A 15,677-nucleotide genomic window follows, 5' to 3' on the forward strand; every position below is an offset into this window, starting at 1 on the left:
AAAAAAAAAACCCCCCCCCCCCCCCCCCCCCCCCCCCCCCCCCCCCCCCCCCTTCTTGCCTCTCTCCACGGTGTCTGTCATTTTTTACTCTTGCAGTCACCACTGTGTATCATTACTGTCACAGTGCAACACGAGCCTGTTCTCTCCTTCCTGTGGACTGATAGTTAAGCTATCAGCACATCTCACCATCTGGTGAATCAGTGTTAGTAGCTGATTATCTGGCGATAGCAATGTGCTAACGTACGCTGTGACAAGGGTAGAGCGTTTAGTATTTCAATTTGACTCATTTAGCGGCCGGCTCGTGTGCTAGCTAACGTCAGCTTGCTAATTCCACTGTGTTTTCATGCTCTGGCTATGCTGGTTACAGGAAATGAGTGGAACAGCTCTCTGGGGGCCATCGACCCCTGCTTCCCCGTCACTAGGAGGCTACAGCCGGTAATAGAGCAGGCTGAGGTTTTTCAAGTTTTTCTTGCCCTCATACATAACGTTTTATTTATTGGCGCTTATCAAATAATAGAAAAACAAGGTTAATCGACCCTTCGCTAAGTCCCGCCTCTAAAACGCAGTCTGTCCAATCATTAGCAGAGTACGTTAGCACCTCATTAACTGCCGTTGGCACGTCTATGCTACGCTAGCTACTAAAGGTGTACTGAATGTATACACGGGCTGTTTTTGCCTTTTAATGATTGTAACAGTGAATAAAGATCTACCCGGCTTTACAGGAACAATGTTGATCCTTAATTTCAATGTCTTCTGTCTCGATCTCCACGATGATTCACCTTACACTGTAACCAGCTGGCTTTAGCTTCTATCTTTTATCTATTTAGCTCATTTTTTTTAGCTCATTTTCACTGCTGAATCACTTTGACAACCTTTCATACGCACATTGTAAACCCTTCTATCTGCTTCTCTCTGAAATCGCTTTGTTGTTTTTCAAAAAGTGTGATCATATGTATCCAGGGAGTGAAGTTAGTGACAGTGTGGGCTCCAATGTAGCTCTGACAGCTTGATCGAGTAGCAAAAAACAATGCGTTTAATTCTTTTGTACCACTTGCAATCCCTCCAGCATCTCCATATCACAACTGCGAGTTTTCTTTTCACTCTACTAATTAAAAACCCAAGAGGTTTTACCGCCGCCGTTTTTCTTTTCTTCTAGCTTTTTATAAGATCCATCAGCTTCATTAAAAAAAAATCTGAATGCAGCAAGCCGGGCATATGTCTCTGGGTCATCGTTGCAGCGATATCCAGGGAGGAAATGATGTGTGAAAGCGACACACTCGCATGAAAGCTCGTCAAAACGAACCCGCGGAGATGTCCGTCTTAGGGGTGTTTTTCTTCAAAGGAATTCAATTAGCCGGAGTTGTTTGTCTCGCTTCGAGGGGCAGGTGTAACCGATGCCGTCGAGCTGATAGCATCACGCACAGTCCCTTATCGGCCCGCCACTTCCACCTGCCATGGCTCGTCTTTGTGTTCGGCTCCAAATGTGCAAAGTCAGTCGCCGGTAGTCAAGTGTGGCTTCATTTCCCTCTGAAGGGAATCACATTTGCTCATTTACATCTGGGGCGCAGGCAAGGCATGAGAGTGCCAGCAAGCGTGGCTCTCTCTCTCATATCCTGCTCAACATTTTCCATTTTTAATCTCCCTTTTTCTTCTTTCTCTCCGATTCCATTCAGCTCTCAAGTCCATTTAGCCTTTTATTCAGAAGGTTAATAGTGCACTGGAGCGCCTCTGTCTATATTTAAAACCTTATCGCTGAATAAAGTCGAGCAAGTATCTTTTAATTTCTGCCACAGCCTGAACGGAAAGCTTCTACTGCTGCTGAAGCGGTGGTATGGCAATGGTAGGTTACTATAACAGGCAGCTAGCAGCAGATCCAAGGCACCATGTGGTGGTTAGAGAAGTAGCTGAAAGAGCTCACTGACTCCATGCATTATGCTCAGTATTGTATTTAACACGGCACAAAATGCTGTTTTCCTTCTTCTTTAGGGCATCAACTAGTCATTTTTGTTTAAATTAACCCGTCGATCGTTCTTTTGATTAAGCGTATGAAATGCCAGAGGTAGTTTGAAAATGCTCGGCTAACAGTTACATCTTCTTCACATTCTTTGTTTTGTCCGACCAAAAGTCCAAATACCATACATGTTTAAAGTTATTACTTGATTTTGGCGGCCCCTGTGGACAACAGCGGTAGTGTTTACGAGCACCTGAGTCCCTTTTAGAAAGCCTTTCATGTTACTGCAGCAGGGCCTGACATTCCCCAGTGAGCATTTTTCCGTTGAATAGACGTTTAAAAGACGTCTACGCCCAATGTTGAAAAGACGTTCAAAATTGGTTCAAAAGTGAAAGTTTTTTCGCCGACTATTTGTAGACGTTGATTAAACGTTCACGCTTAGACCAGATTTAAACGTGATTTTCAATACTATAATTTTTCATCCTCTACATTGTGCTAATAATAATATATCATGATTTAGAGGCTTACTAAGAAACCACATCCACATTTATCAGTTGAAAGCCAGTATTGGACATCACGTTGATATCTGGTCTAAACGTGAACGTTGAATCAACGTCTTCAAATAGTCGGCTAAAAACCTTTCACTTTTCAACGTGATTTCAACGTCACCGTGTTTTAACCGTCAAAATGCTGTCGGATCAATATGTAGCAACTAAATACTTAATGTTAGTAACACATCAACAGTTTCCACTAACAGGACAAAAGACCAAGTGACAGGCAACAGTCCATTTGTATTTATTAAAGCACAATATGAATATAAACAATGTTCTTTATATAAAACCATAATCTCCTTTTCCTTCTTTAAATGTCGTTTTCAAAGCCACACAGGAGCCGGTTTCAGGAGATCTGCCATATTTTCAAGCTGGATCTGTAAATAAAACAAGTATTAGAAAAACATATTGACTTTTAGACCAGTTTTGAAGGTCTCTTCACCGGAGACCACAGACGTATTTTAAACGTGTCTTCAACAGAACGATGCTGACCTGGATATTACACAGTATATTGTTTATATTGTTTGTATATTGCCATAACCCAAACAACAATGTTTTGACCATGATCGTATTAGTACAGTACAGTATGTTACTCACGTCCTCCTCATTTAAACTGTGTACAGCCCCACTCGCTGTCCGCCGTGTATTTTACATGTGAAATGTCCTAAACACTCTATATTATTACGTTGGGCAACTGGGACAGTCCACAAAGAAAGTGTCTCCAACATTAACCAACACACATGTCTATGTTTACTGTTCGTAACATGCTAACACTACATGCTAACACTACAAGCTAGCAGCCTCGCCCGCATGGTGAGCATAACATGATATTAGTGGTGTGGTAATGATATTTCGGTTTGCAATACTGAAATAAAGTAGTTCAAGTACTTCCAGAGTATGTCGTTACCCAGTGAGCATTTTTCCGTTGAATGGACGTTTAAAAGACGTTCAGAATTGGTTCAAAAGTGAAAGTTTTTTCGCCGACTATTTGTAGACGTTGATTCAACGTTCACGCTTAGACCAGATTTAAACGTGATTTGCAATACTATAATTTTTCGTCCTCTACATTGTGCTAATAATAATATATCATGATATAGAGGCTTACTAAGAAACCACATCCACATTTATCAGTTGAAAGCCAGTATTGGACATCACGTTAATATCTGGCCTAAACGTGAACGTTGAATCAACGTCTTTAAATAGTCGGCTATTTAAAAAAACCTTTCACTTTTCAACGTGATTTAACCGTGATTTCAACGTCACCATGTTTTAACCGTCAAAATGCTCTCAGATCAATATGTAGCAACTAAATACTTAATGTTAGTAACACATCAAGAGTTTCCACTTACAGGACAAAAGACCAAGTGACACAGGCAGCAGTTCATTTGTATTTATTAAAGCACAATATCAATATAAACAATGTTCATTATATAAAACCATAATCTCCTTCTTTAAATGTCGTTTTCAAAGCCACACAGGAGCCGGTTTCAGGAGGTCTGCCATATTTTCAAGCTGGACATCTGTAAATAAAACAAGTATTTAAAATGTGTACAGCCCCACTCGCTGTCCATAGTACTACGGACAGTAAGAAAAATATGGAAAATACACGTGTAGTTTACATGTGAAATGTCCTCTATTTTATGACGTTGGGCTACAGGGACAGTCCACAAAGAAAGTGTCTCCAATATTAACTAACACACGTGTCTATGTTTACTTTCGTAACATGCTAACACTACAAGCTAACATGATAACGCTACAATTGCTAGCAGCCTCGCCACCATGGTGAGCATAACATGATATTAATGGTATGGTAATGATATTTCGGTTTGCAATATTGGAATAAAGTAGTTCAAGTACTTACAGAGTATGTCCTTAGCGTGAAGCCTCGTTTATTCCGTCAGCTCGTTCATTTCGCTCATCAACTCAGTAAGCTAGCTAGCATCGTGCAGACAGCACGCCAGCGTCTCTAACTTAGAAATATGCACTGAGTCCGTGCGCATGCGTGTTACAGCAGTAAACACAGAGTTGTATTTTACGTGAACTTACGTGATTATACAGACATAATGTGCTCTGCTCTCATTGCGATGTCCTGGGAGCTTCTTGTTGACAGCACACAGTCTATAGTTCCATATTTACGAAGTTTTGTATGAGACATTGAATGCGTTGAAATAACGTCTTCGTGTAGACCACATATCAACGGTCAGCATAATATGATTTTGGAGAAATACGTTTAAAGTAACCAAAATCGTGTCTCTTTCAACCTACAACTGCACAAACCATCAATATTTTAAAACAAATTGGTGTTTTGTGAAACGTTGATATTGTAACCGTAATTTAGCCGGTTCAAATGATGGTTAAAATACGTCTAAGATGTTCAGACCCCAAATCAACGCTTTTTCAACCAGAAATCAACGTTGAAATCCGGGTTAGTGCTCACTGGGTCTGCCCCCGCTCAGTCCTGGTTCTGGTTCTCCCGCGCCTCCCTTTCCTCCAACGGGCCCAGCAATACATCCTGGGCCCGTCTGCCCTGTGGTGTCTGTGTTGGCCTTGAACAGGGACCGGCGGAGCTCCTGGCCGGTGGAGGAGAGGCCGCTGCCGGGCGCGGAGCTTTTAACCTCCCGCCAGAGCTCCGACTGCAGGTCGAAGCCGGATCAGGGTCCGTCCCCGGTGGACTGGTCGGAGGCCCAGTTTGTAGTGTGACAAGATGATCGAGTCACTTAAACTATCTGCTTTTTGTTTAATTTAATGACTTAAAAAATTTGAAAATCATCACCCATCTATAGTTCCTTGGAGTAACTTTAATTTACAATGAGCCCGGCTGAGTGTTATTCGTCTACTCCCAGCAGATTTAGAAAATTCTAATAAATAGATCATAAACAAAAAGTTGATTTTGTGAATTAATTAAAGACGGTAATGTTTTATTCATGCTTACTGTGTTGGCAGTGGAGAGACAAACGTTAACGTTAACTTTTGGTGTGAACTCCTTACAATCTAACAGCGTAGTTTTTTCTCTCTAGACAGCAGGCAATGCAGCGCACGCCTTTGCAGGTTTTCAGATGTGTGTTACTGATGATGTGTGAAAAGCAAAGTCTCCCTTCAATGGCTTCTTGTTTGAAGAATTTTGCAAAGCACATGACCGCATATTGGCGCCACTGTCTTTTCTTTTCCTGCACCAGCCCTGTTTATGGTAAATGCAAAAAGCCTTGAACCAATTCTCAAGAAAAGTGTGTATCTAAACACGGGACTTGTTGCCTAAATCAAACTTAAGTTTTGTAATGTAATTACAAAGTATCTAGCCACACAATTCGTGTCTCTGTACACAAACCAATAAATTGCGTAAATGTCTTTCACTAGCTGCTGTGAGTCAGTGTCGCAAATACATAAAACAAGTACTTTCACCACAGAATGCGTCAAACAGATCACAAATGCATTATTAACTATTAACGGTGGATGTTCAAACGAATCCAAACGGAAACAAAACATTTGGTAAATGAGTATTTTATATCACGTTGATCACACTCTGTGGTGGTGAAATTCTACTGTTTTCGGACCACAGACTGGTAGGAGAGCGAGTTGAGTTTGGGCCACATAACAATATCGATCTCGATGCTGTTCTTAAAGGTGCAAGAGACGTGATCCGGGAGCATTTGGATTGCCTCTCAGCGGTTAACGGCTCGGTGTTGATGTGCAGCGTCTTAAGGCTCAGCCTGCCAGACACAAGTAGCAATTACGTTGCCTTCGCCGAAACGCCCGGCGAGGCGGACAATGCGTCTCGCCGTGCCCTATTACTTATTAATGATATGTTTACCGCGGTGGCAGGCAGACTGATGACAAGTGTTTGCGTTTTGTGAGGAAAACAAAGTGCTTTCTGTGCGCACGTTAGTGGCCCTCATACATGATTAACTCGCTGCGAGTTTTCCAGCTGTGCCTCGTGTCGCGTGTGAGTGACAGAGGCCGTATTCTGCCCCAACAAAAGCCTCCCTGTGCTGCACGCGGACGATGCGGTTAGAAGATCTGCATCGCAAAGAGGCTACTGTGTTTTATGGTGTCATATGAATTTCAATATGGTCTCATTTCAGGATTTTTAGTTTTTTTTGTCAACGCAGAGCACAGCGGAAGTGTTTACATGTAGAATCCTGGCCTCCGAGCGTTGGTAGACTACTCGCCAGGAGCTCCTATTATGGCCAATCTCCACCGCAGTGCTCAGTCTCCTGAACTCTGCCGGCTGTCTGCCCTCTGTGGAGCGCTGCGCTGTCCGTTTTGCTGTGCAGGCGTGCAGTTCTCTGCATTGCCGACGCAGACAAAAAGGAGATGACCGCTCATTGATCCGGCACGCCAGACCTGGGCCAGCGATGTTGCAGAGCTTCGTCTTCTGGATGCTCTGTCACCTGTTAAATAACCCCCCAAGGTCAAATAAGGTGTTCCTGCTATGCACATTTTGGGTATAAAGTGTTTCCACTGGTAATGTTTTGCATTATGCTTCATGATAAAAGACTCTCTGTCATGTTTTATGGCCTGGCTCAGCTTTAAACCCCCAAATATACAAACTAAAGCCGTACATACTGTACATGTCACCGGTTTATTGATGGGATTGTCCAGTGTAAAATATTTGTTTGATATTCTGCTAGCTAACTGGCTAATGTCAAACTCTCCGCTAGCAACTGTCTGATCAGTACTGCACATGTGCAACTCTCAACAGACATGAGGGAGAAAAAAGCGAGGTTTTCTCATCGTTGGCTCCTTCCATTAATCGATTTTGACGCGGTGATAGTTATGTAATTAGTTGCACAATTCGGAGTACGGATAGGTCGCTCCTGAGGAGATGGTGGGGAGCAGAAAAAAAGAGGATGTGGGCGAAACTCTGAGTATATATTGCTCAGTCTGCAGCAAGTTTGAGGGCAAGGCGGATAAAAAACTGGGTCATTTTTCAAGGGCTGAAAAGGTTGCTGGGCTGCCATAACAAGAGCCGACAGCACCTTGCTTGCATTGCAGCTAAGAGGGCTGCCGTCAGCCTCTCCTCCGGGCAGGTAATCACAGAACTGATTACCACAGCGTATCATGTTTCAAACCTTTCAAAAGTTTAGTCTCTGCCGTTATTGGTTTGAATAAATACAACTTATTGGTAGAATAAAGGAGTTTTCGGTCACTGTAATTACTCTCCCTATCTTTACTGGCTGTGAAGTGACCCCTTCTTAACATCATCACAATGTAAGACATGGGGGACAAACTCCACTGTCCTGAGGTCTCACAAGTGTCTCTTTCTGGAGGTTCCACCGATTTCAAAAGGGAGCTTTAAATGTTTTTTTGCTTCACTCAGGTAGAATAAACTGCATCAGGAAATCGAAGTTTGATCTGATGAATTCTGTCTTCCTACAAACAGACGCTTTTCGGTGTTTCTGAAGTGTTCGTTCTTGATCTGGGAAAGAAAACGCCCTACTTTTTGCTTCCTCCATAACACTTTAATCACCTGGCAAATCCCTCTCTCCCTCTGTCTGTCTCTCTCTCTCTCTCTCTTTCTTTCGTAGCGTAGGCCTGTGTGCAGACAGCCAGTGCATCTACAGTACAGAGTCCATTTTAATCCACTCCTCAGCAGCGTCTGTCAGTCAGCCTCTCGGCGAGGGCTCTCAGGCCTGACCTGCCAATCACATCACCTCCGTCAGGGCTCATGGGAACGGGGATGAAACGATCTGGATTTAATTAGCGTGCCGGCATGTCATATCTTTACCCATGAACCCCACGACAATGTTTCATAAAAAACAAAGAGAACCACAGGCGGCTGAAGATATTATCATTACCGAGCCACCCCACCGTCTGCAAGGTTGCTCTAAATCCATGTAAAGGCTGCAGCCCGCAGCTGTAAGCTTTGCAAATGCAGCTCCTATTGAGACGGCAGAGTGCCCTACTTACCCTTCAGAGACTAGCCCCGAAATGAACCAGAAGTGGGCGGCTGACGGCGGGTTTTGTGTTAAACTGTGCGAGGCGCGGAGCGGAAAGCAGTCGCCCAACACCATGAGACTTGGGTTGATTTCCCAGCAGAAGGCCCCTTCAGTGAGTGGCCCCGGGGCCCTCTAAGATGCTGAGTGGCTGAGGTGGGAAGCCGGTGAGGGAGTCGTGACAACGTCTCTGAGATAGTGGCTTCTGCAAACCTGTTCAGAGAGGCTTCCTGCTTGTCTCCTCTCCTCCTGCACTACCACTTGACTTCCATCAGGGAGTTTCTTGGAGGAGTACCAGCCCTTTTGCAATTTTCATTTAGAGAAAAAAATCGAGTTACGTTTTGTCAAGTTGTTTTTTCTTCTTTGTTTTATGAATTTGAAGCTAACTGGAGCAAAGCATATAAAGACAATACCAGATAGTCTTTCTGCTGTCTTAATCTGACATGTGAAGTAAACCACACAACACACTTGCCCTCATAACTTTGATTTTTGTGCAAAACTCTTATGTTTCCTTAAGTAGAACGATCTGTGAGAAGTTCGCTCCACTTTACAGCAATGGCTGTTGTTACTCTGCGGTAATATTCATCTTTAAGAGAATACTAGCATTAGCTTACTAGCATAGCACACCGGAATCTCCGACCGAACTTTCAGCGTTTGGGTTCTGTTGTAGGTAATGCAGTTGCCACGTTTTTTGACCAGGAAGAAGAATGCATGGAATAAAAACGACAAAATCGTCACAAATTACCAATTTTGGCACTGTTGGTACCATTAGCACGGCTGATGCTCGGTCAGCTTTGTAGAAGTTGGCGTAGCTATCACTGCTAACATTAGCTAGCTGCCTGTTGCTTTTCATATGTGCCGTGTGTCTTTGGCCTACATTCAGTCATTTTATGCATGTTTATATTGATTAAAAATAATCCTTCACTGAATGCCATATACAAACATTTTACTTAATGAAAGACTGGAAATATTAATGTTGGCAGCTCACAGTCCCGGTGGGTACGTGGGTCTATTAGGCAAATAGGGGAAATGAAATGAATCCGCACAAAGCCTGATTTCTCCTCTTGAACTCTGGCTGCACTGTGGAGCACATGCAGTGCCTTCCTGCCCACTGTCGCTCACTGTGGGGTCTTCTCTGTGGATGCTGCTGTGTGTCTCTCACTTCAGTCCCACTCATGTGTCCCAGCAGAATGACTGAGTCCGTTGTGCCTCGGGCCGGTCATGTGACTGCTCCGCGTAGCTGAATGACCCCCTCCGCAACCTCAGCGCCATTATGTTTTATTGGGAGTGGACTGCTGATGAAAAGAGAGAGTCAGCTATCCCTCCGGGTGTCAGGGGCCCCACGGAACTCACAGCAAAGCCTGCTGGGAGCCCCGTCGCCATGACTGCATCAGGCGACAGAGAGAGATGACGGGGGCCACAGAGCGGACGCAGACATGCGGAGCAGCCAAATGGCAATTTTCTGCTGGTAAAGAAGACTTAAATCACACGTTCCACTCACACACACACACACACTGAGATCAGCTCGAGTATTTTGGGTAACCCTCACAGTTCTTGTGCACAGAATCCCCAAAAATAGACGCCTAGTGAAAAAGCAGTTGTGTTTCTGGCTGAACATGTGAGCACTACTGAATGCTCACTCATCCCCCTGTAGTAACGCTTGTTTTGTTAAAAGGTGCTTTCCGACCTGCTGAATTAAAGCCTCTGAGAAAATAGACTCAAGCCGTCTCAAGTGTCTCATCCTGTTGTCCTCATTATCTTCGCTTTGTTTCTCTCTCTCTCTCTTGCTCATTTCCTCTGTCTCTTCTTCTACTGTGGGTGTGTGTGGGTACGTGATGACGGCTTATATCTGGCGAAAGTCTTCATGACCCTCCACTCCACATGTTCGTCTACATTGCCAAATAACAGGACTGATGCACACAGACTAATGTATATTCTTTCAGCTCCTTACCCATCATGCACCGCTTCACGCGTATTGATCTTGTGATTACAAAATCAGTCGGCATTTGCCAAGTGAACCAATAACAGGAAGTGATCATGTAACAGACCCCGACATGCACAAACCAGCAGCGGCAGCAGCTTTCCACGTGGGCGTCTGAACAAACAGTTTGCATCACATCGCTGGAGCCCGCGTGCACTCGCAGCACCCAATACAGCGCGAGCTGCTCCGGCAATCGGCAGAAACCACAGAGACAGATTCAATTAGATTAGTGGGGCTGAGCTTTTTAAAGTCAAATCAGCAGCTAATGGGGCTCTAACATATCTGGCAGCGACGACGGCGCGTCTTTTGTAAATAAAGGGCGGTTAGGAGGTGCAGTTAACCCCCCCCCACACACACACACACACGGCCCTGCTGCTGCACAATGACTGCATTGTGTGTTTCTGCTGTCAGTTCGAAGAGCCGGCAGCCACCGTTAAAGTTCGTCCACGCCCGGTGGAGATTTGTTCTTGTGAATGAAGGTCGCCTTATAGCGTGCCAGATACGTCCTCTGTGGTTTAGCTCACAGTTGTGAGATTTACATTTGTGTTGTAGGAGTTAGAGAATACTCTCTGTCAGATAAATGCTTTAAAAAAAAAAAAAAAAAAATACCTTTTAATTTTTTCCATTTCCACAAAACAGTTTTAATAGTACATACAGCATCAATGACAGAGAAAGAAGAACTTACAATTACACAGTTTCCGACTCCCCACGTAACATAAAGTTAATGCGTATGATTTAATGAGAGAACAAGAATGAGTCATGTGAAGGAAAATGAGCGCTTAAGATACAAAAGCAAACTAGAGACCGACCATCTTGAGATTGGATCATCACACCAGCCGCGACGCCAGATCCCAGTGTGTTGAAATGAAAAGATGAATTGTCGAGTCCACTACCAGATGGCATGGAGTGTTTTTTTTGGTTTAATTTGTCAAGCCTGCTTGTGATGCCCTACATTTAATAGCATCTCCTCATTCACACCTGGAGAGGTGAGCAATGGATTTTCTGAAAATCCACCCGCCTGCTGGAGAGGCAGTGAAAACAGGGCCATCACGCAGGCTTTTGATTCAAGCCGGCAGCAACCTGTTGTTTACCAATTGAAATATTACGGCCACAATGGCGACATGTTTCTGTTTTTGTTCTTCTGAGTGGTCATTTATTCCAGCTGGAGAGATCTGTGTGTATCGAACCTGTTCCTCTCTACTTTTTATCACACTGTCTCGTGTTTTATCACCATGATAATAGTAATAAAAAAAAAAGAGCGTCACCATTAGAGGTTGACGTCGTCTCAAAGCATTGTGGGAAAAGTTTGACCCATTTTGGGGAAGAAGTGTGAATGGCGGGGGCTGCCACGTGTGGCTGGTATTCATGTTTTATTGAATGCGACGATGAATAATTGAGCGTCTCTGTGTCCCCGCAGGGCCTCTGTTTCGGCAGCGCACGAAGCAATGTGGAGGAAATAGAAAAGAAAAGAAATCCTGAAACGCCGAAAACCAGAGGTATGACTCGTCCCACTCCGCTGGACTCCCAACACTCCCACGCTCATTCATAACCTCACACCAACTCTCTCCAATTCAGGGCGCGTTCACGTCGGCGTGTTGGGAGAGGAGTCTTTTTAAGGATAGCAGAGCACACATGCATTAAACCACGCACAGGTACTCACCGCGCTGAGAGGCCAACCTGCTATCTTAACCGCATACTCACACCTGTGGCTCATAAGCATGGACTGTATATAATAAATTTTAAAAATCCTTGTTTTCCTTAAGAGGTTTGTTTATGTAATCCTGTTCAGGACTACATTTAAACTACATACTACCTCACTCCAAACTGAATATAATACATTACTACCAATAAGAGCATTCAAAAATATAATAAACTGTTTTGGTAAAATTCATATAAAAATACTTTGTTAAAGCTGTGGCGAAAGTGTTAAGAAAGATGGACAGATGCACCAAAACAAAGAAGAATGAATTGGATTTGGAGCTGTAGAGCAACTGACACCACACACAAGTGTACCTGCCATCACCGGGGCAGTATGTTGTTGTTGTTGTTGTTGCTGCTTGAGGTTGACCTGCAGGGCAACAGATGCTAGCTAAAAGCTAAAGTGTTTATTGCTTGATATCTCCATATGACCTTACCCAACTGTCCATCTTTAATCTGCAACCAGCAGCAGTAAGGTCGGGGCCCGTACGTCTCCATGGGGGTCAATGTGAGATCAGCCAGTTCCACACTGCAGCTAACCCGCTGTGTGATTCCTCATGTGTCCTACCCCCCCCCCCGTTAGTACGTGTTGTTTGTTCTTATCCCATGCAACATGTTGCGGCAGATGAAAGACGTGACGTATCTACACCGAGAACTTAACATACATACTGTGCACCTCGCTAGAGGTTCTATGCGGAACCTTTCCATCTTCTAAGAGTGCTAACAAGAACCCACCCAGGGTTCCTCACGAGGCTCCTAAAGGGCCAGGGTTGATGTGGTGCAGCACAACTCGCAACAATCATGGTTCACAATTTTAGTTTTTTGGGGGGTCTAGAATAACACTTTCTTCCTAAAAGGCCTTTACACACCGGGGGCATTTACAAAAATGTTCGCTGTGTAATTCGCACATCAATATATTGTTTCAAACTGTTGTTTTTGTCATGAATACTTTCACTCAGTAAGTGAATGCTTTTTAACGAAGACATGAGAGTCTGCATCATCAACCTCTTTCATTTGTCACCCATCAAACAAACCGCTAGCAGCCGGCCCTCTTCATATATTGTAGTTGTGAGTCAAGAACCTTTTATTGTGCACAGCAGACATTTGCTAGCTTCACTTGTTCTGCGACCTGTTTTGAAGCCAAAGAGATGTCCATGTCTGACCGAGTCAGAGGCATTCCTGTAGCTTCCTCTTCTTCACTGTGAGAGGAGCCGCCGACAAAGGAGACTCGTTGTAATAAAAAATGAAAAACCACCCGAGCAACCGACAAACGGCTATAAATGGGAACGAGGGTTGTTTTTTTCTCTTTTGGTAGAATTCATCAATGGGTTAGTGGAAAAGAGCTGAACAAGGGTTCCTTCCAGGAAACCAGAGTCAGCTGGGTATCCGGCATTCATCGAAACTGTATTCATTATGCACGCTCAGTCATCGCTGCGCTAATAGCTCCTTTATTTGCGTGTGCTCCAGTTTCCTACAGTGCTCCTGCATGTCTCGCTGCTCAGAGATTGGAGTCACCAGAGCGAGCTCGTTACGGAGTTTCTCAGCTTTTTCTTTCTTTTTTGTCGGTGACACGGAAGATACGGCAGGTGTCAAGAAGAAGAAGCTCTTCAGGGCCGCAATGGTAGCACATCAACTTTACTGTGGGAACGTGGAACAGGTTTATGTGTGTGTGTGTGTGTGTGTGTGTGTGTGTGTGTGTGTGTGTGTGTGAATGCTTCCCTTGCTGGGTAGGCGGTATTGCAGGCGGGTGAGAAACCAAAAATGAGTCACCGGCTCCAATCATGTTTTCACGCTGGAGAGTTTCAGCATTGTGCAGAGAAGGTGATCATCCTCACATTATCCCAGACATCGATACTGCTAGTCGCATGCGGCCGCTCCCAAGCCGACCTCTCGGCCTCCCGGCTCGTCGCCTCCACCGACAGTGACGGCGTGGGCCGCGCAGCTATTCGCCGAAATGTCAGCGCCGCCCTCGGACTTCATTGTGGTTCTCAGTTTGTCTGATTGCAAGGAGGCCCAGAAGTGGTGCCGATAATGAACCCTAGTTAGGCTCCACTCCGTTATATTGACACATCTGGTGGCATGTTTTGTCTTCAGCATGCTTTTCCTGTCGCCGAATTAAGTGATCCGTATGAGGCTGCAAACTACCGCCTAGGCTCACACAGGATGTGCTGTGTGTTGGCTCCCCGTGCTTGTTACCGAGTCCTAAAGAGGCCCTCTGTGACCTCCACGTCACACACTGGCCAGCCGTCACCAGCAGGTTCTCATCATAGAACGTCTCCCCCCCACCTCCCAAGTCTTCCTTTGGCCACTTTGATGGCTGTTGAGTATCCAGCTGTGATCCTCAGTCACCACCAGACTGAGATGTCACTCTGTATCTGCCAGCAGTGACAGCAGGAACCATATCCAGTGCAGCAGTGGCTTGTGAATGTAGATCTCGTGATAGTTCATCGTGTAGAAACACATTTAAAGGAAAACCCCCACCATTTAAACGCCTCACGGACGATGTAGTATGATGCTAGGAGATTATTTTACAGGGACTTTTCTTCGTTGGTGCACAGATGGGCGACATAAAAGACGCATAAGGTGACGTCATTCGATGTCGGTCCACCATGAGCCTCAACACTGGTCCTTGGTCTAGATTCTGTCATGTGTGGAACATTTCTGATCAAACCGTTCTAGAGCTGAAACAGTCAGTCCACAGAAAAAGAACCTGCAATTATTATTATTATTTGTAGTCTGTATTCTGGTTCCAGGTCTTCTGTGGATACAAAACTGTGATTGTCAATTGGCCCTATTTTCTGACCTTTTCATGGACCCGATAATTAATCAAGTAATTGAGAAAGAAATCTGGTTAATGGATGAATAATTTCATTGTTAGTTTCAGCCCTGAAGCATTCAGTGAGCCCTTGTTACTGGAATGAAATCATCTGTATTAGTTCTGTTTAAGTGTGTTACCAAGGTTTTTCCTTCATTTGTCACCCGTCTGTAATTCAAGTTCAATTTGTTTTTTCCTACATTTCCCACAATGCAGTTGGAAAACTTCCTTAGAGAACACAAGGATTGCACATATTTTTTGTAAGCGCCTGACCTTTTGTCCAAACGGTTTCCAACGACGGCGTCCGAGATGCTTCTGTGTAACAAACCATCTGGCGCGTCCTACTCCCTACTCAAACTTTGCAGTGTGTATGTATATATGTATATATGTGTATATATATATATGTATATGTATGTATGTATGTATGTATATGTATGTATGTATGTATGTATGTGTATATATGTATGTGTATATGTGTATGTGTGTATATGTGTATGTATATATATGTGTATGTATATATATGTGTATGTATATATATGTGTATGTATATATATATATGTGTGTATATATATGTGTGTGTATGTATATATATATATGTGTGTATATATATATGTGTATATATATATATGTGTGTATATATGTATGTGTATATATATGTATGTGTATATATATATATATGTATGTATATATATATATGTATGTATATGTATGTATATATATGTATGTATATATATGTATGTATATATAT

At 43.8% G+C, this 15,677-nt stretch overlaps 1 protein-coding gene across 4 annotated transcripts in view; it reads left to right on the forward strand.

Moving 5' to 3' along the window:
• fynb (FYN proto-oncogene, Src family tyrosine kinase b) overlaps window positions 1–15,677 on the forward strand; it is a 56,249-nt gene that overhangs the window by 3,443 nt on the left and 37,129 nt on the right. For 3 of the 4 annotated variants that reach the window (XM_031861762.1, XM_031861764.1, XM_031861765.1), the window contains exon 2: window positions 11,834–11,912. The exons of the other annotated variant lie outside the window; for it this stretch is intronic. The gene's annotated coding sequence lies outside the window, so the exon portion shown is untranslated. The remainder of the gene's footprint in view (window positions 1–11,833; window positions 11,913–15,677) is intronic. 4 annotated transcript variants of the gene reach the window in all.

This window comes from Anarrhichthys ocellatus, unplaced genomic scaffold (assembly GCF_004355925.1).
Source record: "Anarrhichthys ocellatus isolate YVR2014 unplaced genomic scaffold, GSC_Weel_1.0 scaffold25, whole genome shotgun sequence".
Classification (NCBI taxonomy): domain Eukaryota; kingdom Metazoa; phylum Chordata; class Actinopteri; order Perciformes; family Anarhichadidae; genus Anarrhichthys; species Anarrhichthys ocellatus.